This window comes from Bufo bufo, chromosome 7 (genome assembly GCF_905171765.1).
Source record: "Bufo bufo chromosome 7, aBufBuf1.1, whole genome shotgun sequence".
Taxonomy (NCBI): Eukaryota; Metazoa; Chordata; class Amphibia; order Anura; family Bufonidae; genus Bufo; species Bufo bufo.
This window is the reverse complement of record NC_053395.1, coordinates 99,942,769-99,970,281: the sequence shown is the minus strand read 5'-3', so window position 1 is coordinate 99,970,281 and position 27,513 is coordinate 99,942,769.

Below are 27,513 nucleotides of genomic sequence, written 5' to 3'. Positions count from 1 at the left end.
AAAGAGGTCAGGGATTAGTTAGGAGGTGACCCTTCCCCTGTCTCTCGCCCAGAGCCTGGTTGGTGCGTTATCTGTTAGACTGAGTGCACGCCCGCCGTGACACTTATGCAGAAAGATAAGTACAGATTCTTGTAAATTTTGTTTTCATTAGTTTTAACGAAGAAAAATAAAACTTTTATTAACAGTGTACATGGTTCCGTTCACCATTACAATCAAAGTAATATAATAGTAGTAATTAATAAAAAAGAAAGCATTATTGATATGAAAGTAATAAATATTTCAAATAAAGAAAAAAAAATGCACTGGGGTTATAATTCTAATGAATATACCATAAATAAGCACATATACTCAATCTAATAGTAAGGTACATTATGGCTGAGAAGCTTAACTTATTTTTATGATTCAATTAAAATTATAGCGTCGTTCAAGAGCCAGTGCGCTAGTGGTGAAGGGGAAGGAAGGAGAGAAGATGGAAAGGGGATGGGGAGGGATAAAACAAAATGGAACAAAGGGTTTAAAAGGGGGAGAACAGAACAATGTCACATGTTGTATGGCATATCCAAGAAGAGGAATATTATGATAATCCTTTATTCAATCAAAATATTTAGAAATTTTGTCTGTGGAAATGTAGTCATTCCACCTGGTCCAGATCCTAAGATACAATTTGAGATTTCCTAACACCGTCTACTTTAGCTTTTCGAATCTATTAATTATTGTAACTTCTGCTATCCATTCCTGAATAGGAGGGGTATCTGTACACAACCAATGTTTTGGAATGATAGTCTTCAGTGCTGTAATCAAAAAAGGGAAAAGCTTATCCCTAAGGCATGAGTGTTTTTTTTATTGTATATCCCCAATAAGACTAGTTCCCTATCTGCTTCCACCTTTGTCTTATATATTTCAGAGATTATCTGGTTGAATTTGAGCCATAGGGAATTATCTTGTCGCATGTAATCCATATGTGGGTGAAAGATCCAGTCCCTCCACCACACCTCCAACTATGTACAGGAATCTTTGATTCAATCCTGTGAAGGAGAGCAGGAGTTCTGTACCATCTAGTAACAAGTTTGTAATGAGCTTCTTGGAGTCTGGTTGAAGTCACTCTTGGTACAGAAGATTGCATAATTACTTGTGTTTCCTTTTCATTAAAGGATTTTTTAAGTTAATTTGACCAACTGTTGAGGTACGATGGGGGCGATTCATCCCTATTAATAATTGAATAAAATCTAGATACTCCATGTTGAAGGGGGTCTTTATTTAATATTATTTTGGTGAGGCCATTCTCAATCCTCTTTGCAATACGCTGGGGGTTCAGTACCGCTATCTGCTTCTGCAACTGAGTATATTCTTTTTTGGTAAACTGAGGAAATGTTTGGTTCTGTATATATGTTGTATAATCCATCAGGTTATTAGCTGTTAATATATCTTTCAAAGCTACCCCATAGCCCATAGGGTGAGAATTAACTCTGTTTCTAAGTCATTTACATTTTTTGGGGATCAGAGTGTATAGAGGTAGGTCATTACAGTCAGGTACTTGTATTTTATTAGTTTTAAGTAAATGTTGCCATATTTTAAGCGTATACTTAGTGTATGGATTATCTATATTTTCGTAAAGGTGTATATTATACTTAGTTTTCCAGATTAGATAATTCAATGGATAAGTAAGACATTCTTCGTCTAAGTCAACCCAGTATTTTTTTTGGGGAAAGTATTTCATTCTGCGATTCTTGTCAAGGAGGCTGCCCTTCCATATTTTTCGATATCTGGGAGACCGAGACCACAATTATTTCTTGGTCTGATTAGTATGTTATAAGAGAGTCGAATCTGCCCTTTATTCTATACAAACGAGAGAATTGCCCTTTTAATGGCGATGAAAAAGCTTTTGGGTATTTCTATGGGAATACCTTGTAAGAAATAAAGAATTCTGGGCAGTGTAATCATTTTAATAAGATTCACTCTACCAAACCAAGTAACAAAGAGGTCATTCCATTCCTGTAAGTCATATTTGACGTTTTGGATTAATGGGTTGAAATTTTAACTATATAAGTCTTTTTTATTATTTGCAATGTTAATTCCCAAATATCTGAAATAGGTGGTGGCTGGTTTTAAGCTACTAATTGATTTTAAATGGTTCCAAGTCTGTTTAAGTTTACATTAAAAAAAATGGATTTTGAGAGATTTATTTTAAAATAAGAAAACTTGCCAAATTCGTTTATTTCTTTAAGTAGGTGGGGAACAGAAGTCACGGGATTAGAAATAAAGATTAAAATGTCGTCAGCATAAGGTGCGGATTTATGTACAATTTTTTCCGTTCCTAGGCCCGTGATTTTCTCATTTTGCCTGATTTTTGCAAGCAGGGGTTTCAAGGATAATATAAATAGTAGTGGGGACAATGGGCAACCTTGCCATGTGCCATTTTGGATCGTGAAGGGTTATGAAGCTATTCCATTAACTAATACCTTGGCAGTGGGGGTAGTATATAGTGCTTGAATCCTTTTAATAAAAGTGTCAGGGAGTCCAAATCTGGAAAGGGAGGCCATAAGAAACTTCCATTTGAGCCTATCAAAGTCTTTTTCTGCGTCAGAAGAGATCAACACAGTAGGTATTTTGCTCTTTTTACTATATTCTATAGCATATAGAGCTTTCATTATGTTGTCTTTTGCCTCCCCTCCTGGCATGAAACCCACCTGCTCAGGATTTATAATACTAGATAGTATTTTTTGCAGTCTTTTTTGCATATATTTTGAGGTCATTGTTTAATAACGAGATTGGTTGGTAGTTTTGACATAAAGTAGGGTCCTTATCCTCTTTGGGAATTAGTGAGATGTTCGCCATTAGTGGTTCATTTTTAAAGTGTACAGTTAGGCCAACCATGTTAACCTCTTCAGGACATAGGGCGTACAAAATAGTCAGTTAGATGGGGTATGAGAATTTCCTTGTATTTTTTATAGTAAGATATACCAGATCCATCAGGACCTGGACATTTACCAGACGGGAAGTTAGTAATTGCTTCATCAATTTTCTTTTGCATCAGGGGAACTGATAGTAGTTCTTTTTGTTGTTTATTAAGACGAGGCAATTTTATTTGGTTCAAATTGTCTTGTATGTCTTTGTCAGATGGATCAGGGTCTGATACTTTAGCATTAAGATTATAAAGCTTCTCAAAGAAGTTATGAAAGGCTATAGCTATTTTCTACTTTAATTGTTCCATATCTCCTTTCTCTCTAATTTTATGGATAATGGCTTTGTTTCTCTGTTTTTGGATCATTCTTGCCAGCTCCCTTCCACATGTATTTGCATTTATAAAATGCCTATATTTGTTCATAAAGAGGTGTCTCTGATTCATAATTTAGAGTTTCCTTGAGCTCCATTCTAAGTTGCATTAGTTCTTTCTCTGTTTCCCTGGCACAAGACATTTTATGTGTTTTTTCAAGTTTTTGTATTTTTGAGATTAAATCTGTTATTTTTTGTTTTCTCTCTTTCTTTTTCCTGGCCCCCAACTGCATTAGATGACTTTATGCGTTTCCCGTAATGTCGCCCATGAGACACCTTTTTTATTCTCTTAAAAAAAAAATCTGATTTGGGTTGCTGTGTGGTTGACGTCCACCTCAGATTTTAACAAAGAGTCATTAAGTCTCCAATTAAAAGTTTGGCGAGAATCCTCTCAAATATTTAAACTAATGAGAAGTGGGGCATGATCTGAATGTAGGAAATAATCATATTTAGCTTTGTGAAAAGTATTTAGGGCGTATTGTCTAATATAAATTTGGACTATCCTTGAATACTGATAATAAACTGTGGAAAAATATGAATAGTCCCTTTCCTTTGGATTGCTATACCTCCAAGCCTCAACTAATTGTCTATCTTGGAGTAGTTTTCTAATTATTCTTAGCTTATTGTGTGGTTCCAATGTAATATTAAAGTCCCCTCCCATAGCTAGAGTTCCTTCCTGGAACGAGTCTATTCACAAAACCTGTTTGTTTTATGTTTGGGACATAGACATTAATTATAGTGATAAGTTTGTTTTTAATCCAGCCTTTTATTAATATATACCTTCCTTCTTCATCTATTATGTTATCTTTTTCTTTAAAGTCTACAATTTTGTTAAATAAAATATAGACTCCCTTCCTTCTACTCAATACTGGCATTGTACCATATTGTATATGTATTATTTTTGGATTGTGGTGTGTAAGATTTTTTTTAAATGTGTTTCCTGTATCATAGCGATTCCTACTTTCTTTTCTTTTAGGTATCTCAGGATCTGTGACCGTTTTTTGAGGGATGTTGTACTGCATAATGAAATAGAGAACACAGTAATTTTTCCACATGTGACATATAACTTAAATTCAACTAGAAAAGCAAAATAAAGCAAAGTAACATTTGAGTAAGGATTGTTAGAGCTGTACATCTCAATAATGAGCTTCTTCTACAGCAAATGGTAACTAAGAAAAGCCTCAGGCAGTGTTTGGGCTAGCTCTATAAGCCCAGTAAATGCCTGGCTTTGTAACGGCTTCTTTCAAGGGAGATCCCCAGGGGGGGAGGAAGAAATCTCCAAAAGGTATTAAATGTGGTGACCGTCCTGTATCAAACCGTCAAGGGGGTCTGATTGCAGAAGGGTCACGAGTGATTTAAATACTTCAAATTATAGAAAGTGTAAGTTAGGGACATATTGTCCCCGGCGCCTGTATTATTAAAATACTAAACTGTATAAGTGTTAAAGGTAGCATGGGTTCAACATAAGGAAGAAAAAAGTAAAATAACTGTCAAATATGTAACATTGAAATGACATTTTGTTAGAATTCTATTTGAAAGATATTATCATTACCACCCAAATAAAACTTATAAAATAAGTTCTCTGGGAGAGCTATAAACTGTTGTAAGAGTCAGTTCTTGCATCAATCTCCAACCATCATCTACTGGTTTTAATGAGGGGTCTTCGGAAATGTTTTTTCAGATGCTTTGTATTTCTTTGATTGTGTTGGAGTCACCGTCTGCCAGGTTTCATGTTGTGGAAGGGCAGGAAATGGAGCTTCATTGTCATCCATTAGAGTCCAGTCTTTAACTTGTATCTCCGTAAGGTCCAGTTTCTTTAAGAGAGGAGGAAGATCATCTGGAATTTTGATGGTGTATGTCCTACTCTGATCGGTGATGAGTAGTCCCAGCGGGAAAAGCCAGCGGTATTTAATACCTTTTATTTCTCAGTTCCCTTGTAGCAGATTTCTGACAAGGTAAATCTTGAGATATCTTGGTAAAAAGATATTTTACTGTCCTCCCATTCAATTTTCTTAACCATTCTGGCCTTCTGCAAGATACTCTCTTTTGTCTTAAAACTTTGGAGACAACACAAAACATCACGAGGAATGTCAGTTTGTATATGCTTTAGTCTGTAGACTCTATGCGCTCTCTCAATAAAATGTTCAGATTTTTCATCTTGCTGCAGTAACTTGTTAAAAAGCTGCGTCAGCACAGAGTGTATGTCCTTATCAAGGACGTTCTCAGGCAGTCCTTTGATTCTTATATTATTTCTGCGTGACCTGTTTTCAAGGTCGTTGATTTTGGATGTTTTTTTCCATATGCTCTGCATGTTGTATTTATGTATTGTATTCAATGTGTTTGTTGATTCTTCAACCGCATTAGTTCTGGAAGCAATTTGGCGTATGTCTGCCTTTATTTCGGAAAGTTCTTCTTTAATGGTAGAAGAGAATTCTTTGAACAGCCCTTTGATGCATTCTGTTCTGGGAAGGGCCCTAACATAGTTTTTGAATTCATTGAGAGTATTTGGTTCACATTCTTCTTCACTATCTGATCCACTAGTTACAGCTTCAGCTGCTTTAATGACAGTCTGTTTAACATTTTCTGGATTTTTCTTTGGCGTTTTAAAACTTTTGCTAGTGGCTTCCATTGTTGGCTTATTCTTGCCCATGCTGGGTGTGACAAACTCCCCTCTTTTGAGGTTGCCACGAGTGCTTGGAGAGGACTACTTGCCAGCCTCTTATCATGTGATTACGGTCCCATGTTGAATGCACCGGTTTTGTGCAATAGCTGCATGGTTATGTGGGTTCATGTATTTTGCTGTCTTTTGCTACCATGTGGCTAATGGAGTCTTGCCTCTGTCCTTGGGAGATAAGTGGATCACTTCTCAATTGTCTCCAGGACAAAAGACTGTGTAGAACCGGTTTTGGACAGAAAAGCTATGAGTACAGCCAGGCCAAAGAGACTTGTACTAACTTTTGAATTCCTGGTCTAATTCGTGCCATTTTGGGATGTGTTAAATGTCTATGTGTTTTGTAAAGGGTGGGACATTGTATATTTGAGTAAGTGATGTCTGTCCTATTGTCTCCCCGTGTGTATTGGCGATTTCCCTTTGTCCTGAGAGATAATGGAATTACACCTCGGTTGTCTCCAGGACAGAGGACATTGTGTATTGTCCTGCCTGGGATAATTATGTTAACCATTGTACCATAATTATACAGAGGCAGAGGGGAGGATGCTATGTGGGTTGTAACCTTTGTGTTATTTGTCAAGGTATATCTTTTATATAAAATCTAAATATTTTATATAAAAAATTTTTTTTTACTAAAATAATAAAATATGGAAATCAGTCAGGAAATCCACTAGGCGGACATAAAATGCCTTTCTATTATCTTGAGACTCTAAATTTAATTTATGCAATTAATCAAAACAAAGGGGCAACCAATTATGCAAAATCTATGTAATAATTTATTTATAAATGAGTAAAAATCCAATATAAAATTGACATAAGATCAATGGATAGACAAATTGACGCAGTACCAACAAACCACCACTAGATGGTGGTGTAATCCACTATCACTTTCTCACCAGCACAGAATTATTAAAAGTTACATATGATAAGAAATAAATGTTATATCTTTATCAAACAGACCAATAATTAATACATCCAGAGAATCCAGGATTTTCTGTTTACCAACAGGTTATAACATGACAAAAAACAGATTAATACAAGAACAATAAATGTTGTCCCTTGACTCTGTCTCAGCCTATGACAATCAAAAATATAAATGATATTAATATGATATTACATCCCACTCAGCAACCAGACTATGGAAATATAATTTCCCAGAGTTTTCCTCTAGTCAGACAATGTCTAATCTCCCATTAGCAATATGCATCTTTGCTAAGAGGACAACTAGCATTAGGGAGGTGATTAACACTATACGTTCCCTGTGACGGTATCATCCGTGTCACCGTCTAGTATTCCCTTCTCCCCTTGAAATAGCACAGCCAAATAATCCACAGAGCAATAAATCGCTATTATCGCTAGTATCGCTGGTATCGCCAAATAAGTCTATACATTAGTTCAAGCTGAATGCTAGAAATACTTTACTGGAAGGCCCCACATTGAAAAAATACAATTGCTTTTATCCCCTGCTCCCATGCAAGGGAGACACCCACAACAAACATACATTAACCCATAACACAAAGGTTACAACCCACATAGACACCATGGTTAACATAATCAACACAGGCAGGAGAATACACATTGCCCTCTGTCCTGAGAGTTGTCTCCAGGACAGAGGACAATCGCCAATACACACAGAGAGACAATGGAACAGACATCACTTACTCAAACATACAATGTCCCACCCTTTACAATACACATAGACATTTAACACATCCCAAAATGACACGAATTAGACCAGGAATTCAAAAGTTAGTACAAGTCTCTTTGGCCTGGCTGTACTCATGGCTTTTCTGCACAAAACCGGTGCATACAACATGGGACCATAATCGCATGGTAAGAGGCTGGCAAGTAGTCCTCTTCAAGCACTCGTGGCAACCTCAAAAGAGGGGAGTTTGTCACATTCCCTCAATATGGGAACTCTTGACTATACGCTGAGAGGAATATCTTAATAATATCACAAGCAAAAAATATAACATACGTTACCAAGTCAAGGATGGACAGAGTTTCGGATGGGACCAATTCTCAGGAGTTCTCTAGTGGTCAAAATATAATTCAAGTTTCTTTTGATATCCTTTCTTATGATCTGATGATCTGATCTGATGGTTTTTATCTCTTGGTTTTGATCTGATGGTTTTGATTCCTTGGTTTTTGATCTGATGGTTTTGATCTCCCCTATGTTCTTCTCCAGCAATACTTATCCTCCCTGATATCTTATGTTACCACCTCCACGATTATGAACTTCCAATCAACTGAGGAGGGTGTAACATATGTTAATACTACTATGATGTAATCTTAACCCTTGATATGCTGGAGAAAATAAGTTATAAAATAATATAATATCGTCCATCTACCTCTAGATGGCACTGTTGTACCACATAACAATTTCAACATTAATTGTAAATATCTAATCATGACCTTTTCAACCTCTTGAACATTCATCAGTATTAAGGGTTTCTTCATGACATTTTAATTACCCCTAATCTAGACATGTTGGAGTCACCATCTCCTACTGTCTTCTTAGGGACAATGGACAATGGTTCCTTTTACTTGACATCAGGGTTCATTAACTTGCCCACATGGCTGGCTAATAATATTCAGCTCTCCTCATGAAACCCAATTAGTAGGAAAACAACTTCAATACTTTCTAAACCTTAAAAGTCTATATGGTCAGTGGGATACACACGGCATAAAATATATATTCAAAATTTTTATATATATATATATATATATATATATATGTATCTCAACACACTGTTATACATAGATGACATATTATATAAGTCATTGGTTAAGATATGTTGCAAATTTTAATATACCACACAGGAATATATAGAATATACTTATGAAGACATGAATGGGACATTCACACACCCAATGTCTCTATAAGGCCGACTTCCCTAATGATTTTGTAATGAAGTAAAATAATACATTGCTATTCAAAAGGTTGTCTCTCACAGATACATGTCTGTAGGACCCATTATAGTATTAACAGATACACTACATCTGCTCACAATCATTTTAAAAGACAATACACTCTATGTCCCTACAAACATGTTACCCAAACTGAACTCAGCATAACCTCATCTCGGCCTGTTTCAATCCTATAGAGAAATATCAGACTCTGGTTCAATCTGTGATTACACTTAAAGGCAATGGGCATTGATATTTAGACTATAATATCTTCAGATAAGATTGTACATTTATGAAAATGCACGACAAATCCCCCTTCATTCCAAAATATTCCATAAAGTGTGAATATATTTGGAATGTTAAAAAAAACTTTTCATATGTCTTCTTCATGGGTCACGGCGCGCAAACTTTGTCTATGGTGTTTTAGCCATAGTTTACCTAAAGTCTTTTTGAATAATCTTATCCAACGCACTGTTTTGGATGGTCATCAAACTCAACCATTCCATAGATCTTGCAAAACAGTATTTAAGTTCGATAAATGTTTGTTTTGATTCTTCATCTTCGCATGTATACTTAGTAAGTTACTTTTCAGTGAACTGATCTCCAGTTCCAATGTTTTAATGGAGATGGAATTGGCAACTGTTACATCTGTGGCAATGACAGCGCCCACTACACTAAAGATTATAGCGGCAACAATGGCAGAAATAAACCTTCTCGGTCTTTGACTCGTAGAAAACTGCTCTCTGGTCAAGGTCTTTCTCGCTTGTTCCAGGATCTGCGTAATCCGTTCTTGGGAATATCCGATGTGCATCTGGTACCAGGTTTGGATCTCCGGTGACAGGATCTCGGACACGTTGAATTGTTTTTCGATGAAAACGCGTGGATCCAGGCTTATGTAAATCTTCTGGGACAAAATCCTCTTGTTCGTCAGAATGAACCCCGAGGTGTCCTGCAGCATGATTCCGGATGAAGGACCTGGCACAACAATCGGCTCGGTGTGGAACTCCCTCCCCAAGATCAGGATGACATAGATGATGGCAATCATCTTAGTCGGCATCTTGCGCCTAAAATATTGTATGACAAATATGAGTATATACATCTTTCATTTTTATCCTGCAAGAAAAGGAGGTTAATGCTATCATATATTTTTGTTTGGCATAGGTTCTTTTCTTGAACAGGGTAAGTTCCTTGTTTTAGAGGTTAGTTAAGAGATGTTTAGTTATAGAGGAAACACACGCGAGGATAGGTTAGTATACACGTTTGTTCATACAATACCAATCCTAATTTCCGTCTTTAGCTGGAACTTTAAAATCTCTTCACCTCTCCTCCTCAGACTCCTTCTATCTCTCGAAGTCGTGAGCTAGGATGACAAATACGTAATTGATTAATGTGCACCCATTTTTCCACAAATTCATCCCCCTTAGGGATTTTTATCTTGTATACCACTGGTGACAACTTTTCAATAATGACATAAGGTCCTTTCCATGAAGGTAAGAATTTTCTCTCCTTCACTTGATCCCGAGCGAAGTTATAGAGATAAACCTGATCGGAAATTTGATACTCCTTCTGAGTAGTTTTCAGATCGTAGTATGTTTTAGCACTCACTGCGGCTTTCTCTATATTCTTCTGGGCAAACGCAAAAGCATGCTGAAGGTGCTTGCATAAATTTTCCACATATTGATGCGATGTTGTAGCATTTATCAAATTATGATCTGTTGTCCTGTATAATAAATGTTGGGGTAACACCATCTTCCTTCCTGTGATCATCTCGAAGGGAGAAAGTTTGGTTGCTGCGCTTGGGGTGGCCCTGATGGCCATGAGAACCAAAGGCAACTTCACATCCCAGTCTTTACCTGATTCATTGACAAACTTTTTCAGAATATTCACAATGGATTGGTTGTAACGCTCCACTCCACCACTAGAGGCTGGCCGATAAGCTATGTGTAGCTTCCTCTTTACCCCCAGTATTTCCCACATCTTTGTCATCACTTCACTAGTAAAATGACTTCCACGATCGGACTCGATGCGTTGGGGAAGACCAAACCGGGAGAATATGTGGTTAATGAGCAGAGATGCACATGCGCTTGAACTGCATGTTTTGCATGGCAAACATTCTACCCATTTTGTTAACAAACAAGTTACGGTTAACATGTATCTGTTGCCTTTTGATGATGTGGTTACTGGCCCAATGAAATCAATTTGGATGTCTGACCATGGCATGGACATCCCCCTTTTCATCAGTGGTGCCCGATGAGTGGGTCCTTGTGGCTGGAATTGAGGGCATATTAGACATCCTTGACAATATGTTCGCACGTCTTGTAACATATGGGGCCAGTAAGCGTAGTCCCGTAGTAACTCGTATGTTAGTTTCTCACCTCGATGTCCAGCTGTTGGGGCATCATGGGCATGTTGTAACATCAAACCTCGATACACTGCGGGTACTACCCATTGGGTGATACCGTTCTTTGAGGTCCTTATCAGTAATCCATCCTGTAATGAGAATTGGGACTTACCCTTCATCAAAATCCGTAACTCCTCTTTGCCATCATAGCCTTCCGTATTTATGGGACAATTCTGTGGATCCTGAACGTGGTTATAAAAGATACCAATAACTGGATCCCCCTTTTGGCTCGCAATGAGATCCTCATTAGGGGAATCTTGGCTCCATTGCAACACATCAGCTTCAGTTCTCTTTTAGGCCTGACTCCTTGTCGTTGCATCCACTTGGATAGTTCCCATGAGGTCATCAACGTCAAAGACTTCTTCGTCAATGGCTGCTTGTTTGGCGAGGGAATCTGCTAGATCATTCCCTTCTTTATCCATACCTGGATACTTTGAATGACCCTTTACCTTTTTCCAGTAAAGTGTAAGACCGTGGGTGGTAACCATCTCGTCAATCTTACAAAACATCTTACCATGCTTGACTGGCTTGTTGTTGCTTCTCATCATGTTGGATCTTTTCCATCCGGGGAAATATTCCACAAAGCTATTACGAATATAATCAGAATCTGTGATGATTACAAACTCCTTAACATCATATTCGATAGCCATTTATACGGCTTTGTACACAGCGGTAAGTTCTGCGACCTGGCTACTTTTGGGACCGATTTTGTATCCGACGGACATCTCTGGGAACATATTATTCCACACGATTCCGACACCTGCAACCAGCATACACTCATTTCCTACATCTGTATGGAAGGAACAGCCGTCTACATATACAAATGGTAATGATTTGCAGTACTCCTCTTCGTAAGATTTATATGGGGATGATGATTGTTCCTCCAGGAAGTCCTTCTCCTGTGACTCACCTTGATGTTCCACATTGGTACAATCATGGAGTTCAGCTAATCCTTGAGCAACTGGGTTCTTATTATTTTGTTTATACCTGATCTCCAACGGCCATCCCATTAAGGACATCGTCCAGGCGGTTATCCTGCTATTTGACAGATTTCCATCTCTTATCTGATCACTCTGCAAGTATTGCAGCGGTTGGTGTGCAGTCTCCACAATGATTCTTTCACCTTGGATAAAACTCCTGAAATATTGTAAAGCCCACACAGTTGACAGTAAGGCTTTCTCACAGCTATTGAATTTTACCTCTACTGGTGACAAGGACTTGCTGGCATAGGCAATGATTCTGTTCCAGTTTTCCTGTTTTTGGAAAAGGACTGCACTCATGCTTTTGTCAGTGAAACCTGTTTCCACGAAGAAAGGTTTTACCCCTTCTGGATAGGCAAGGCATTTAGCCTGGATAAGTTTGACCTTGAGATCATTCACAGCTTGCTCATGACGCTCACTCCATTCCCATTTTACTCCTTTCTTTAGTAACTGCAAAAGAGGTTTTGTAATTTTGGCATAATTATCTATAAACTTACGTGTATAGTTCATCATGCCCAAGAATGATCTCAATTCCTTGAGATTTGTAGGTGACTTGGTGTTGATCACTGCTTCCACCTTCTTCTTATGTGGGTTGGTTCCATCAGCAGTGATTTAGTGACCTAGGAAATTAACCTTGGCACGACACCATTGAGCCTTCTGAAAAGAAAGTTTCACACCAGCTTTCCTCAGTTGGGTTAGTACATGCCTCAGTTCTACAATGTGTTTCTCAAAAGTCGTGCTTTTGATTAGGATGTCATCCACATAGGATAAGGTACCTCGTTCAGTGGCATCAGGCATTGCCTTATGCATGAACACAGCAAATTCATGGCCCGCATTTATGTACCCGAAGGGCAGTCGGGTCCATGCATATTGTTGCTTCCCAAATGTGAAGGCCAGTTTGTACTGATCCCTCTCGTCAATTTTAATAGTCCAATATCCTTGTGCACAGTAAAGGGTGGTGAAAATTTTTGATCCTTAAATTTGTGCCAAACATTGGTCAATATACGACACAGGCCATCCGGACATGTAAAGACGTTTGCTTAATTGTCTTAGGTCCGGGCAGAGACGAAATTGACCATTGGGTTTGAGGACTCCAAGTATAGGATGGTTGAACGAGCTGTGTATTGGACGGATAATGCCCCTCCTCTCCAGGTTCTTAATGATTTCCGATAGTGACTCGTAAGCCGCCAGCGGAAGTCGGTATTGTTTAACAAAGACAGGGGGTGCATCTGGATCTGTTTGGATTCTTGCAACATGTATGTCTGTTTCTCCACAGTCATAAGAATCCTTGGCGAACATGTCCTGGAACTCTGTGAAGAGCTCCTTTAGCTGTTGACGCTCTTACTCATCGGAGCATGCATCAGCTATAGAGACTTGTTCTTCCACCCGCTCCTGAAATTCTGAAAAGATTTCAGGCTGACTTAACTTGTAAGCTTCTTCAAGCTCACTGGTTAAGTCATTCTGGGTGTAGCGTACCTTATCCTTTCCTTGTTGGCAGGACTCGTATTCCTTCTCATTGATCTTATGGTTGAAAACCAATGATGTTTCTTCGATGTGGCATGTACCTTCTTCAGAGCTGAAAGGATAAACAGAGTGGATATTGAATAACCCCTCAGGGGTTGAGGAAAAACTTTGTTCTACTACCTGTTCTTCCATCAGGTATTCATCAGGAATAAGTCCAATAACATCATTTTGGAATCCAAAAGTGTAGTATTCTGAATCCATAGCTAAACCAATTACGGTGTCCTTTTGCAAAGATACGCTATGGGGAACCATATTATGGACTACCATCTGTAATGGAACCTGATGGACGTTTATCATGGGAGTAGGCTTTACCTTTAGGCCGAGTTGTTGCATCCGGTTGGATAAACAGATCAAGGCATCTGTCACGGATGGTGTACAGGAAACAAGACAATGCAATATCATCAATGACTCACTGGATCCACAACTAAGGAACAAAAGGGAGACCCCTGCATGAGACCTGCCACTCTCCCTGACTGCTCAGCCTATGCGAACACCCCAAAGGTGGATGGGTGCATATCCACGTACCTCGGCTATCTAATACCTGAAGACCCTACAATAGTGAGGGGACACGACCACCGGCTCCCTACACTAGACACGGAGGGAGTCAGGGTCTCCTGAAATCCAGCAGACAGAAAATCACAAATAAAGGAACAGTACTTATCTTGCAGAGGACTGAGAAATAGGAACAGCATGCACACACACTCCAGGAAGTTGTATAAGCCGCACACTACTGCATTATGGGGAGGAACTTAAAGGGAAGCAATCAGTCCAACTGCATGACAGCTGAGATAGACTAACGAGATGAGGAACTGAAACCAAAACAAAGAAACTCAAGGAGGAGGATCTGGAAGGCTCCTGTCAGAGCTTCTCAGCTGTTTGGTTGTGACAGTACCCCTCCCTCTACGAGTGGACTCCGGACACTCAGAGCCCACCTTCTCAGGATGGGACCTATGGAAAGCCCTGATGAGACGAGTGGCCTTAATGTCCGTCACTGGGACCCACATCCTCTCCTCAGGACCATAACCCTATCAATGAACGAGGTACTGGAGGGAACCGCGGACAAGACGAGAATCCACAATCCTAGAGACCTGAAATTCAAGATTTCCATCAACCATAATCGGAGGAGGAGGCAAAGGCGATGGTAAAATAGGTTGAACATAAGGTTTCAATAAGGACTTATGAAAAACATTATGGATCTTCCAAGTCTGAGGAAGATCAAGACGGTAGGCAACAGGATTGATGACAGACAGGATCTTGTAAGGCCCAATAAACCTAGGACCCAACTTCCAGGAGGGAACCTTCAATTTGATATTTTTGGTAGACAACCACACCAGATCACCAACATTCAGGTCCGGACCAGGCACACGTCTCTTATCTGCCACACGCTTATATCTCTCACTCATGCTCTTTAGATTATCCTGAATCTTTTGCCAAATAGATGACAAAGACGAGGAGAATCTGTCCTCATCAGGTAAACCAGAAGACCCCTCTCCCGAGAAAGTCCCAAACTGCGGATGAAACCCATATGCACCAAAAAATTGTGACTTATCCGAGGACTCCTGACGACGGTTATTTAAAGCAAACTCAGCAAGGGACAAAAAAGAACACCAATCCTCCTGATTCTCCGCCACAAAACAGCGCAGATATGTCTCCAGATTCTGATTGACGCGCTCTGTCTGGCCATTCGACTGCGGGTGGAAAGCAGAAGAGAATGACAACCGAACCCCCAAGCGAGAACAGAAAGCCTTCCAGAATCTGGAAACAAACTGCGTGCCCCTATCAGAGACTATGTCTGAAGGAATACCATGCAATTTGACAATGTGGTCAATAAATGCCTGCGCCAGCGTCTTAGCATTGGGCAAACCAGGAAAAGGGATGAAATGCACCATTTTGCTAAAACGGTCCACCACCACCAGAATCACAGTCTTCCCAGAGGAACGAGGCAAGTCCGTTATGAAGTCCATGGACAGATGTGTCCAAGGACGGGAAGGAATGGGTAAGGGAAGGAGAGGACCTGATGGCCGTGAATGAGGGACTTTGGCACGAGCGCAAGTCTCGCAAGCTGCCAAAAAACCCTCAACCGACTTACGAAGCGCAGGCCACCAGAATCTCCGAGCGATGAGATCCAGTGTGGCTCTTGCCCCCGGGTGCCCAGCAAGGACCGTATCGTGGTGTTCCTTAAAAACCTTGTGTCTCAAAGCGAGAGGCACAAACAACCTCCCAGGAGGACAAAGATCAGGAGCCTCTGACTGGGCTGCCTGCACCTCTGCCTCCAATTCAGGAAAAAGAGCAGAGACCACCACACCTTCAGCCAAAATGGGACCCGGGTCTTCAAAATTCCCACCTCCCGGAAAACAACGTGACAGGGCATCTACCTTCACATTCTTAACCCCAGGGCGGAACGTGACAACAAAATTAAACCTTGAAAAGAACAAAGACCATCTGGCCTGTCTCGGGTTCAGACGCTTGGCTGACTCCAAGTAGGCCAGATTTTTATGGTCAGTAAACACGGTAATAGGGTGTCTGGCTCCCTCTAGCCAATGGCGCCATTCCTCAAAAGCCAACTTGATGGCCAACAATTCCCTATCTCCCACATCATAATTTCTCTCTGCGGGGGAGAGTTTCTTCGAGAAAAAGGCACACGGTTGCCATTTGGCAGGAGAGGAACCCTGAGACAAGACCGCACCCACCCCTACCTCAGAAGCATCAACCTCAACTATGAAGGGTAACAAAATATCAGGTTGTACCAGGATGGGAGCGGAAGCAAAACTCTCCTTGATATTAGAAAAGGCCTTACGCGCCTCTACCGACCAGGAAGAAAAATCTACCCCCTTTCTGGTCATATCAGTGAGTGGTTTAACAACAGAGGAATAATTCAAAATAAATTTCCTGTAATAATTGGCAAAGCCCAAAAAACGCATCAGTGCCTTCTGATTCTCAGGAAGCTCCCACTCAAGCACAGCGCGGACCTTCTCGGGGTCCATGCGAAAACCAGAAGCGGAGAGAAGAAACCCCAGAAATTGAATTTCTGGAACCGCAAACACACATTTTTCCAGTTTCGCGTATAATTTATTCTCCCGCAGGATGAGCAAGACCTGACGTAAGTGTTCCTTATGAGTCTTGAAATCAGGAGAAAAAATCAAAATGTCATCCAAATACACTAATACAAATTTTCCCATTAAATGATAAAAAATGCTGTTCACGAAATGCTGAAAAATGGCTGGGGCATTCATCAAACCAAAAGGCATAACCAAATTCTCAAAATGGCCCTCAGGGGTATTGAAAGCCGTCTTCCATTCGTCTCCTTCTCTGACCCTGACCAGGTTGTATGCCCCTCTTAGGTCTAATTTGGAAAAGACTTTAGCCCCAACAACCTGGTTAAACAGGTCTGGGATCAGAGGAAGCGGATAAGGGTCACGAATAGTGATACTGTTCAGCTCCCTGAAATCCAGACAAGGTCTTAAAGAAGCATCTTTTTTCTTAACAAAGAAAAAACCAGCGGCAACAGGTGACTTCGAGGGTCGTATGTGTCCTTTTCTCAGACTCTCAGAGATATAAGCACGCATAGCGACCCTCTCAGGTTGGGAAAGATTGTATAAACGAGATTTAGGCAGCTTGGCGCCTGGGATGAGATTAATAGGGCAATCGTACTCCCTGTGCGGAGGCAAATCCTGAACTCCACTCTCAGAGAAGACATCCGAAAATTCAGAGAGGAAAGGTGGTACAGTCTTAGTAGAAACCTCAGAAACAGATGTCATGAGGCAATTCTCTCTGCAAAAGTCACTCCAACCATTTATTTGCCTCGCTTGCCAATCAATGGTGGGGTTATGTTTAGTGAGCCAGGCTAGCCCCAACACTAGAGGAGTAGGCAAACCGCTAAGGACGAAACATGACACATCCTCAACATGAGAGTCACTCACAATTAAACGGATATTGTGAACTATGCCCTTTAATGATTTCTGAGAAAGTGGAGCGGAATCAATAGCAAAAACAGGAATATCCTTTCCCAAAGTGCATACCTGGAAACCATGAGTTATTGCAAATTGATTATCAATGAGATTGACAGCTGCTCCACTATCCACAAAAATCTCACAAAAAATGATCTTGCTCTCTAGCGCCACCCTAGCAGGCAGGACAAAACGGGAACTACAAGCAAACGGAAAACCTTCAATTTCCGCCTCAACCCTGCCAATAGTAACAGACGGAACATTTTTAAAAGATTTTTTCCTTTTTGTTTCTTTATTACACCCAGAAGACTGCCTGAATCTCCTAGAGGGACAAACATTTGCCAAATGATTTATACCTCCACAACAAAAACAAACCCTCCCATGCGGGCTGAATCTTCTATTGTCAGAGGCAATCAACCCCAGCTGCATGGGCTCCTGCTCAGAAGGGGCTGACAGTGACTGAGACCCCTGCGCACAGAATGAGACCGCTGCACTGTCCCGGGACTGAGTATGACAGGAAGGAGAGATCTCTTCTCTCTCTCTAAGACGACTGTCAATACGAACGGCCTGAGACATAGCAGAATCCAAGGAGGTAGGTCTCTCATGAAAGGCAAATGCATCTTTCAATCCCTCTGAAAGACCATGGCAAAATTGACTTCGGAGTGCAGCATCATTCCAACCAGTATCAGCTGCCCATCTCCGAAATTCTGAGCAGTATATCTCTGCGGATTGTTTACCCTGGCATAACAGACGTAGTCTAGACTCAGCCAGAGCAATACGATCCGGATCATCATATATCTGACCCAGGGCTAAAAAGAATTCATCCACTGAATGGAGGGGCCGTGCCCCCTCCGGCAGCGAAAAGGCCCAGGACTGAGCGTTACCCCTGAGCAGCGATATAATGATCCCCACCCTCCGTTCCTCATCACCAGAGGAATGGGGAAGAAGGCGAAAATGGAGTTTGCAAGCCTTTCTAAAACGCACAAAATACTCACTACCCCCGGAGAACGTATCCGGGAGCGAGATCTTAGGCTCAGAACAAACTCCATGAACGCAAGCTGAACCGGTCACTTAAAACTGAGAAAAAGTCTTACGGAGATCAGCTACCTCCAATGAAAGACCCTGGAAGCGTTCAGCCAAAAGTGAAACCGGATCCATGCTTGAGACGGTTTTGGCGGCTTATAATGTCACGGATGGTGTACAGGAAACAAGACAATGCAATATCATCAATGACTCACTGGATCCACAACTAAGGAACAAAAGGGAGACCCCTGCATGAGACCTGCCACTCTCCCTGACTGCTCAGCCTATGCGAACACCCCAAAAGTGGATGGGCACATATCCACGTACCTCGGCTATCTAATACCTGAAGACCCTACAATAGTGAGGGGACACGACCACCGGCTCCCTACACTAGACACGGAGGGAGTCAGGGTCTCCTGAAATCCAGCAGACAGAAAATCACAAATAAAGGAACAGTACTTATCTTGCAGAGGACTGAGAAATAGGAACAGCATGCACACACACTCCAGGAAGTTGTATAAGCCGCACACTACTGCATTATGGGGAGGAACTTAAAGGGAAGCAATCAGTCCAACTGCATGACAGCTGAGATAGACTAACGAGATGAGGAACTGAAACCAAAACAAAGAAACTCAAGGAGGAGGATCTGGAAGGCTCCTGTCAGAGCTTCTCAGCTGTTTGGTTGTGACAGCATCTGCATTCTTCAGATTCTGTCCCTTCTTCACTTGAATGGGGAGAAGAAACGGTTTTCATCCTTCAGGGATTTCAACCTCTTCAGCAACCTCAATACTTACGGGATAGGGCATCTGTTGCCCCCCTCTCAAAGCCTGCTCTACATTTTGGAATCTTTCTGGGTTTCCTGGTAATCTGGACCATAAGGTTTTATTCACCAGATCAATCTGTACAGCAAATCGGTGTAGAAGGTCGTTACCTATATACATTTGGTACCGTGGTCCATTTATCACGATGAAAACGTGTTCCGTGGTCTTACTTTCTAGGGAGATAGACAAAAGACATCTTGAAATTACATTATGACTCTGGGAATTTCCATCCAGATCATGAACCCATTGTTCCTGTGGAGAGAAACTTTTAATCATTTTAGGATTGGTGACCTGTTTTAAGAGTCCTAAGCTTATGTAGCTTCCTTCGGATTTCAGATCCAATTTGGCATATTTCACCCGGGCTATATTGTTCACCTGTATGGGAATCAATAAATTCTCATTGACCCTTTCAATCCGTACCATGGATTGAGTATGTTTGGTCAGGTCCGCGACTTTGTGATTTCCTCCTTCAAGAGAAATAGTTAATACATCATCATCCAAGGTTACCTTTTCGATTCTGTCCCTCTGGATGGTAATGATGTGAGCGGCACCGTTGACAGCTTCCTCGGGCTTACCATTGTTTAGGATCGTGACATCCGGCGTTTGATTGTTCCTGAAATGAACTTTAATAGATTTAGGCCTCTCTTCAATCACGTGACAACTGCGTTGTGTTTGTGCATTGCAAGAGAATTCATAGGCAATGGGTGTCTTCACCTGAGTCCAGACTGCTTCATTAATGAAGTCTATTATGGTACTCAACCTTTTCATAAGGTCAATTCCTATGATCAGCCGATCATATGGAAGATCCACAATCAATGTGGGGTGTCTAATGGTCTTTTTGCCAATTCTAAATGTCAACCATGATGTACCTTTTAGAAATATAGATAAGTGGTTGGCTCACACCTAGTGGCTATGACGGGTGCTACTAACTCGACTTGGGTGCCCGACCCAAAAAAGTGGTCAATAGAAACAGAAAAAGGGGAGTGAGCACTCACAACACTCGGACCACAGGATGTCAGGATCAATAGGATATTTATTAGGACCTGTTAAATCCAATAACATACATATAAATATAAAATCACTAAAAAATAAAAAAATAAATAAAATAATTGGTACCAATAAATAATAAGTATACTGATAGGGGGTGGAACAATTCAGTATTAATGCCACAGTTTCTTAAACAGTTAATATCTGCAAATAATCATATATGGAAAACTTGAATTACTAAAGTCCACTCCTGGTACTTGTAGTACCACAAACTAAGTCAGAAAGTGTCCAAAGGATGAAGAAAGGCCGCCTATAGTCCTTGTGTTACCGCAAACTACTTTTCAAATGGCCGTGTCCAAAAAGGTGCCCTCAGCGAGTCACTTGCAAATAGTCTATGTAGACATAATGTATTTGAAGTCCTATAGAACACTCCGTAGTTGTTTGTAGATAACAATGCGGCCACTCAGAGCAATATATCAAAGCTACTTCGTATCCAACTCGGAAATAAGGGTTCCTACCTGATTCCTGGTATTCACTCCCGCTGTCGCGTCTCAGAGTCCTCCACGAGAGGCGAGCTGCGCCGGCTGCTTCGGCGTCTCGCGTCAGCCGTCTCGCACTGATGACGTCACACTGTCGCGGGATTAAACAGGCAGGGATAATACCTTGATCCGTAGTTGTATGCTGGAGCGATCCTTGTAACTGCAAAGATATTTCTCCTTTTTAAATTGTTATCGCATGGCCATGCAATGGAGATCCAAAAGATTAGGTGGGCGCTTTTCTTCTTAACACCAGACGCGTTTCGGGGCGTCTACACCCCTTCCTCAGTGGTTGAAGCGCCACTCATACCTCTCCACCTTTTATAGTCCATTAAGTGATCCAAAAACTCTGGATCCTGGATTTGTTTTGGTAAAATTTCACCATTGCGGTTATAATGCGGTATAATTGCGGTTTTTCAACTCAAATGCGTTTTTTCTAATAATACAACTGGCATATTACAGAATTGTGCTACATTAAATATCAAAATATAACAAGTTAAAAAATAACATCTCATTTTAATAAATAAAATCTCAAATATGTTAAAAATGTTAAAAATATGTTAAAATATAAATACACATAAATCTTCATTATATATTAAAACATTCCCTTATGATCCCTTAGCTGGGGGATCTCTATTCTTATTTGATGGATTTACAATTGCAGATTGATAGGGAGAATCGGGACAGATAATGGGATTCAGATGTCATGGGTGGTGAAACTCCAATTTTTGGATAAACAATATCCAGTTAGTGTTTTGGATGATTCTTTAAATAAAGTGAGGGAATTAGAAAGAAAATCCTTTTTTGAAGATAAAGGGGCAAGTGGAATATCTGAAGACCCCAAGATGGACATTAAGATGATCCTTCCTTTCAACAGCAATTATAAAAAGATTAAAAATATTATAAGCAAACACTGGTATCATATATTGAGTGACAAAATAATAGGTCCACAATTACCCAACCTACCCAAGATAGTATACACTAAGGCCCCAAGTTTGAAACTTAGAGTAGCCCCGTCAGTAAAAGAAAAAAGAACCACAACAAATTTAGCTTCTTTTCTGAATTTGAAAGGGTTCTTTAAATGTGGGAGGCGCATGGGATGTAGGATGAGCCTACAAGAAAGAAAAATAGATACAATACACTCAGCACATAACTCTTTTACTTGGGAGATTAATGATTGCCCTACGTGTAACTCATCTGGAGTCATTTATCTGATACAGTGTCCTTGCAAACGCCAGTACATTGGCAGGACAAAAAGACTGCTGAAAACTAGGATCAGCGAACATATTTCGAACATTAAAAAGGGATATGTGAAACATTCACTCTCTAAGCATTATGATGAGGCACATGGCAGGGACCCGTCTAAATTATTTTTTGTAGCGCTAGAAAAAATTAACAAACATTGGAGAGGGGGTGATTTTATTAATAGGATGTCCAGAGCTGAATCTAAACATATATATGAATTTGGCTGCTTACTGCCAGCAGGCCTGAATTCAGATCTGGAGATTTTTGGTTTTCTATAGGGTGGTGTTCCCGTCTTTGATGGAGGATCCCATGTTTTGCCATTCCCTGGCACTGGGATCCCCCCTCGGAGTAGGGATCACCACCCATGACATCTGAATCCCATTATCTGTCCCGATTCTCCCTATCAATCTGCAATTGTAAATCCATCAAATAAAAATAGAGATACCCCAGCTAAGGGATCATAAGGGAATGTTTTAATATATAATGAAGATTTATGTGTATTTATATTTTTAACATATTTTTAACATTTTTAACGTATTTGAGATTTTATTTATTAAAATGAGATGTTATTTTTTAACTTGTTATATTTTGATATTTAATGATATTTAACGCATTTGAGTTGAAAAACCGCAATTATACCGCATTATAACCGCAATGGTGAAATTGTACCAAAACAAATCCAGGATCCGGAGTTTTTGGATCACTTAATGGACTATAAAAGGTGGAGACGTATGAGTGGCGCTTCAACCACTGAAGAACGGGTGTAGACGCCCCGAAACGCGTCTGGTGTCCACTTAATCTTTTGGATCTCCATTGCATGGCCATGCGATAACAATTTAAAAAGGAGAAATATCTTTGCAGTTACAAGGACCGCTCCAGCATACAACTACGGATCAAGGTATTATCCCTGCCTGTTTAATCCCGCGACAGTGTGACGTCATCAGTGCGAGACGGCTGACGCGAGACGCCGAAGCAGCCGGCGCAGCTCGCCTCTCGTGGAGGACTCTGAGACGCGACAGCGGGAGTGAATACCAGGAATCAGGTAGGAACCCTTATTTCCGAGTTGGATACGAAGTAGCTTTGATATATTGCTCTGAGTGGCCGCATTGTTATCTACAAACAACTATGGAGTGTTCTATAGGACTTCAAATACATTATGTCTACATAGACTATTTGCAAGTGACCCGCTGAGGGCACCTTTTTGGACACGGCCATTTGAAAAGTAGTTTGCGGTAACACAAGGACTATAGGCGGCCTTTCTTCATCCTTTGGACACTTTCTGACTTAGTTTGTGGTACCAGGAGTGGACTTTAGTAATTCAAGTTTTCCATATATGATTATTTGCAGATATTAACTGTTTAAGAAACTGTGGCATTAATACTGAATTGTTCCACCCCCTATCAGTATACTTATTATTTATTGGTACCAATTATTTTATTTATTTTTTATTTTTTAGTGATTTTATATTTATATGTATGTTATTGGACTTAACAGGTCCTAATAAATATCCTATTGATCCTGACATCCTGTGGTCCGAGTGTTATAGTGTACCTTTTACCTGCAAAGCATCTACACCTACACTTATCAAAGAGCCATCAAATGATCTTAATCTCGGCTTCTTTGTCGTCAAATCCAGAACCTGTTTGAAATAACTATAAGATAAGATGGTGGCTTGTGATCCGGTGTCGAGTAAACTTTTGATTGGTCCGATAAGTTCATTTTGGAGATATGATTCCACAAAATATCGGCCGTCAACCTGGAATAAATCACACAAGAAATTTGAATGTTTGCCCATATGATTCCTCTGGAGGGTTTGACCTCTCTGCAGCTTCGTGACCTCTGCATTCCTGTGTCTCACAGGAGAAGTTGGAGGAGCAGCGTCAGCCCCCACCCTTGGGGAAAACTGGATTATATCACAGTTTACAGCTGATTCATGACTAGAGGCTGGAACGATGGGATCACACTCTGGAACAGACGCATGGTCGCAGGGATCGACACGATTAGACTGCAAGACAAATAAAATATTAGACACCTCCTCCCTGGCCCCAATCTCAGGGTCAGGGGTACTGCAAGGAGAAATGGTATTAGTAATCACATCTGATTCTTTCACATCCATCTTAATAGCCTTGCAGTGGCCTGGGTTCTGACCCGGCCCAATCTGCTTTATGATGTTGAGCTGGGACCTGGAGTTGCCCCTAAAAAAGGCTCAGGCTGTTTTCCTGGGGATACCTGGGACAACTTTCTCACAATGTCATTCAACAGGGCCACTTGTTCTGCCAGCTGATCAACCCTGTTTGGTTTGCGCATATTTTGGTTTTGGGAGGTGCCCTGATTATTGGTGGGTGACCTACTCCTAGGTGAACTTGAGGGTTCCTGCCTATCTTCCCTCTGTTGTCTGGGCCTGTTTTTCCAGCGTCTGTAAACCTGGGAATCCCTATTGTAATAGGACCTATATCCCTGGGGACCATTATTGTAATATGGACGGTAGTTAGACCTCCCAGCACCAGAATTATCCCCCTCTGACCCATTGGGATTTTGAGGTTTGGTTTGCTTGGGTCTTACCTGTTGTTGCTGGGTTTGTTGGACAGGACCTGTAGACTGAGGGTACTTACGTGGCTGTGTTTCAAATCCCAAGCTAGGGTTTACCTTAGCTTCAGCTATATTTTGCTCTGGGGACTTTTTAAATCTTCTCTCACCTGTTTCATGGCATTCACTTATATTATACAGCGTGGTGGCAGCCGTCACCAACCTATCCAAGGGAGCTTTAATATCCAGATCTCTGGCTAGGCTAAGTTTGATCTGGGTTGGCATAGCATCATAGAACAACTGCTTAAACTCTTCAGATTCCCAGTTTGGGGACCTATATGCTAACCCATAGGCATTTTTAAGGATAGAGAGGAATTCACGGGGACTTTGATTGGGCCTACATGTAAGCTTATATATGTCCCGTTTTGCAGCAGTAATGGTTCGGTAAGGTCCGAATTCCAATTTAACTTCATGCAAAACACTTGGCCAATTTTGAATTCCTCTCTCCCTAAAAGAGGTAAAGTAATGATGATACTTATCATCAAATGCCCATGGAAGGAATCTGATCCTGTCAGTATCAGAGTATAATTTTAAAGAATCCATAGTGGATTCATACAGTTCTAAGTGATTCGCTATCTGAGAAGAACCTTTCTTAGAGAACTTGGACACGGTGGTATTTAAAAACTTAATTATGCTGGATGAACTTTGATCCTTTTCTGAATACTGGCAATTTTTCTTCCTAGAGACCACCTCAGCATATGATGGTCGCCTGGGACCCTGATCCTCTTTGTGGGCAAACACCTGCCTGCGTGGCAGGGAGTAAGATACACGTTTTCCCACATAACTATCAGACTCACATGCGCTTTCCCCACTCTCATGAGACACATATTGCACAGGTGATTTAACCCTAACCCTAACATGTCTATCCAGGGGAATATGAGGAGAGACACTTCTAGGGGCTTCCATGTTACTGGCACCTAGTAAGGTGGTTACAGTTTGCAACGCCCGACTCAATTGGGTTAATGCCTCCTGTGTTATCACACCAACACTTTCAGGTTGCTGAGTGTCTTGGATGGGGTCTGCTTTAAGAGCATGTGATGACATGTCTGGATATTGGGGAGTAAGAAATGGAGGGTCAGGAGATCTCGCAGTGTTAGATGGATCCCTTTCAGCATTGACTATATTATGGGCTGATTTAATTTTGGAATACTGAAGATATAAATCCTCTAAATCATTTTTTGCCTTTTGGTATGCATCATGGCTTGTGACTAAGGTTGTACTCTAAGTCTTTGATCATCGCTTCTGCGGATTTTAGTTCTGATTCCATATTGGATACATATATTTTTGTACCCATTATAGACTCATACCTATCTTTAGAAAGAGTACTGACCGCCAACAATGCATACAAAACAGGTGGCAATGCAGATAAGAGGTGTTGGTCCCTCTTGGCATTATCATTTGCCAAATCCATATATGTCAGGTATCTATCAACCATGCCACCTAACTTCCATATATCCCCACGTTCTTCATAGGCTCTTTCCTGCAGCTCATTAGTCCATTCATCTATATTTTTATCTAACTTCAAACAGGAATAAACATATTTGATAACCTTAGAGATTATCTTTCCTGGGTCAGATGGACTATCTGCTATAGCATGGCTATTACCTGGGTCGCTGCCTGTTACACTCATGATTCTGATCAATAATCAATAATCAATACAGATAACAATAACAATCTGACAAGCTAAGAAGAAGTGTAGAATTTTTCACTATTTGCATAAAAAATTTATAGAAATATCTCAAGTTCTCACTGGGGCATCCAAATATGTCAAGGTATATCTTTTATATAAAATATAAATATTTTATATAAAAAAAAAATGTTAATAAAATAATAAATATGGAAATCAGTCAGGAAATCCACTAGGCGGACATAAAATGCCTTTCTATTATCTTGAGACTCTAAATTTAATTAATGCAATTGCAATTAATGAAAACAAAGGGGCAACCAATTATGCAAAATATATGTAATAATTTATTTATAAATGAGTAAAAATCCAATATAAAATTGACATAAGATCAATGGATAGACAAATTGACGCAGTACCAGCAAACCACCACTAGATGGTGGTGTAATCCACTATCACTTTCTCACCAGGACAGAATTATTAAAAGTTACATATGATAAGAAATAAATGTTATATCTTTATCAAACAGACCAATAATTAATACATCCAGAGAAGCCCAGGATTTTCTGTTTATCAACAGGTTATAACATGACAAAATACAGATTAATACAAGAACAATAAATGTTGTCCCTTGACTCTGTCTCAGCCTATGACAATCAAAAATATAAATGATATTGATATGATATTACATCCCACTCAGCAACCAGACTATGGAAATATAATTTCCCAGAGTTTTCCTCTACTCAGACAATGTCTAATCTCCCATTAGCAATATGCATCTTTGCTAAGAGGACAACTAGCATTAGGGAGGTGATTAACACTATACGTTCCCTCAATATGGGAACTCTTGACTATACTCTGAGAGGAATATCTTAATAATATCACAAGCAAAAAATATAACATACGTTACCAAGTCAAGGATGGACAGAGTTTCGGATGGGACCAATTCTCAGGAGTTCTCTAGTGGTCAAAATATAATTCAAGT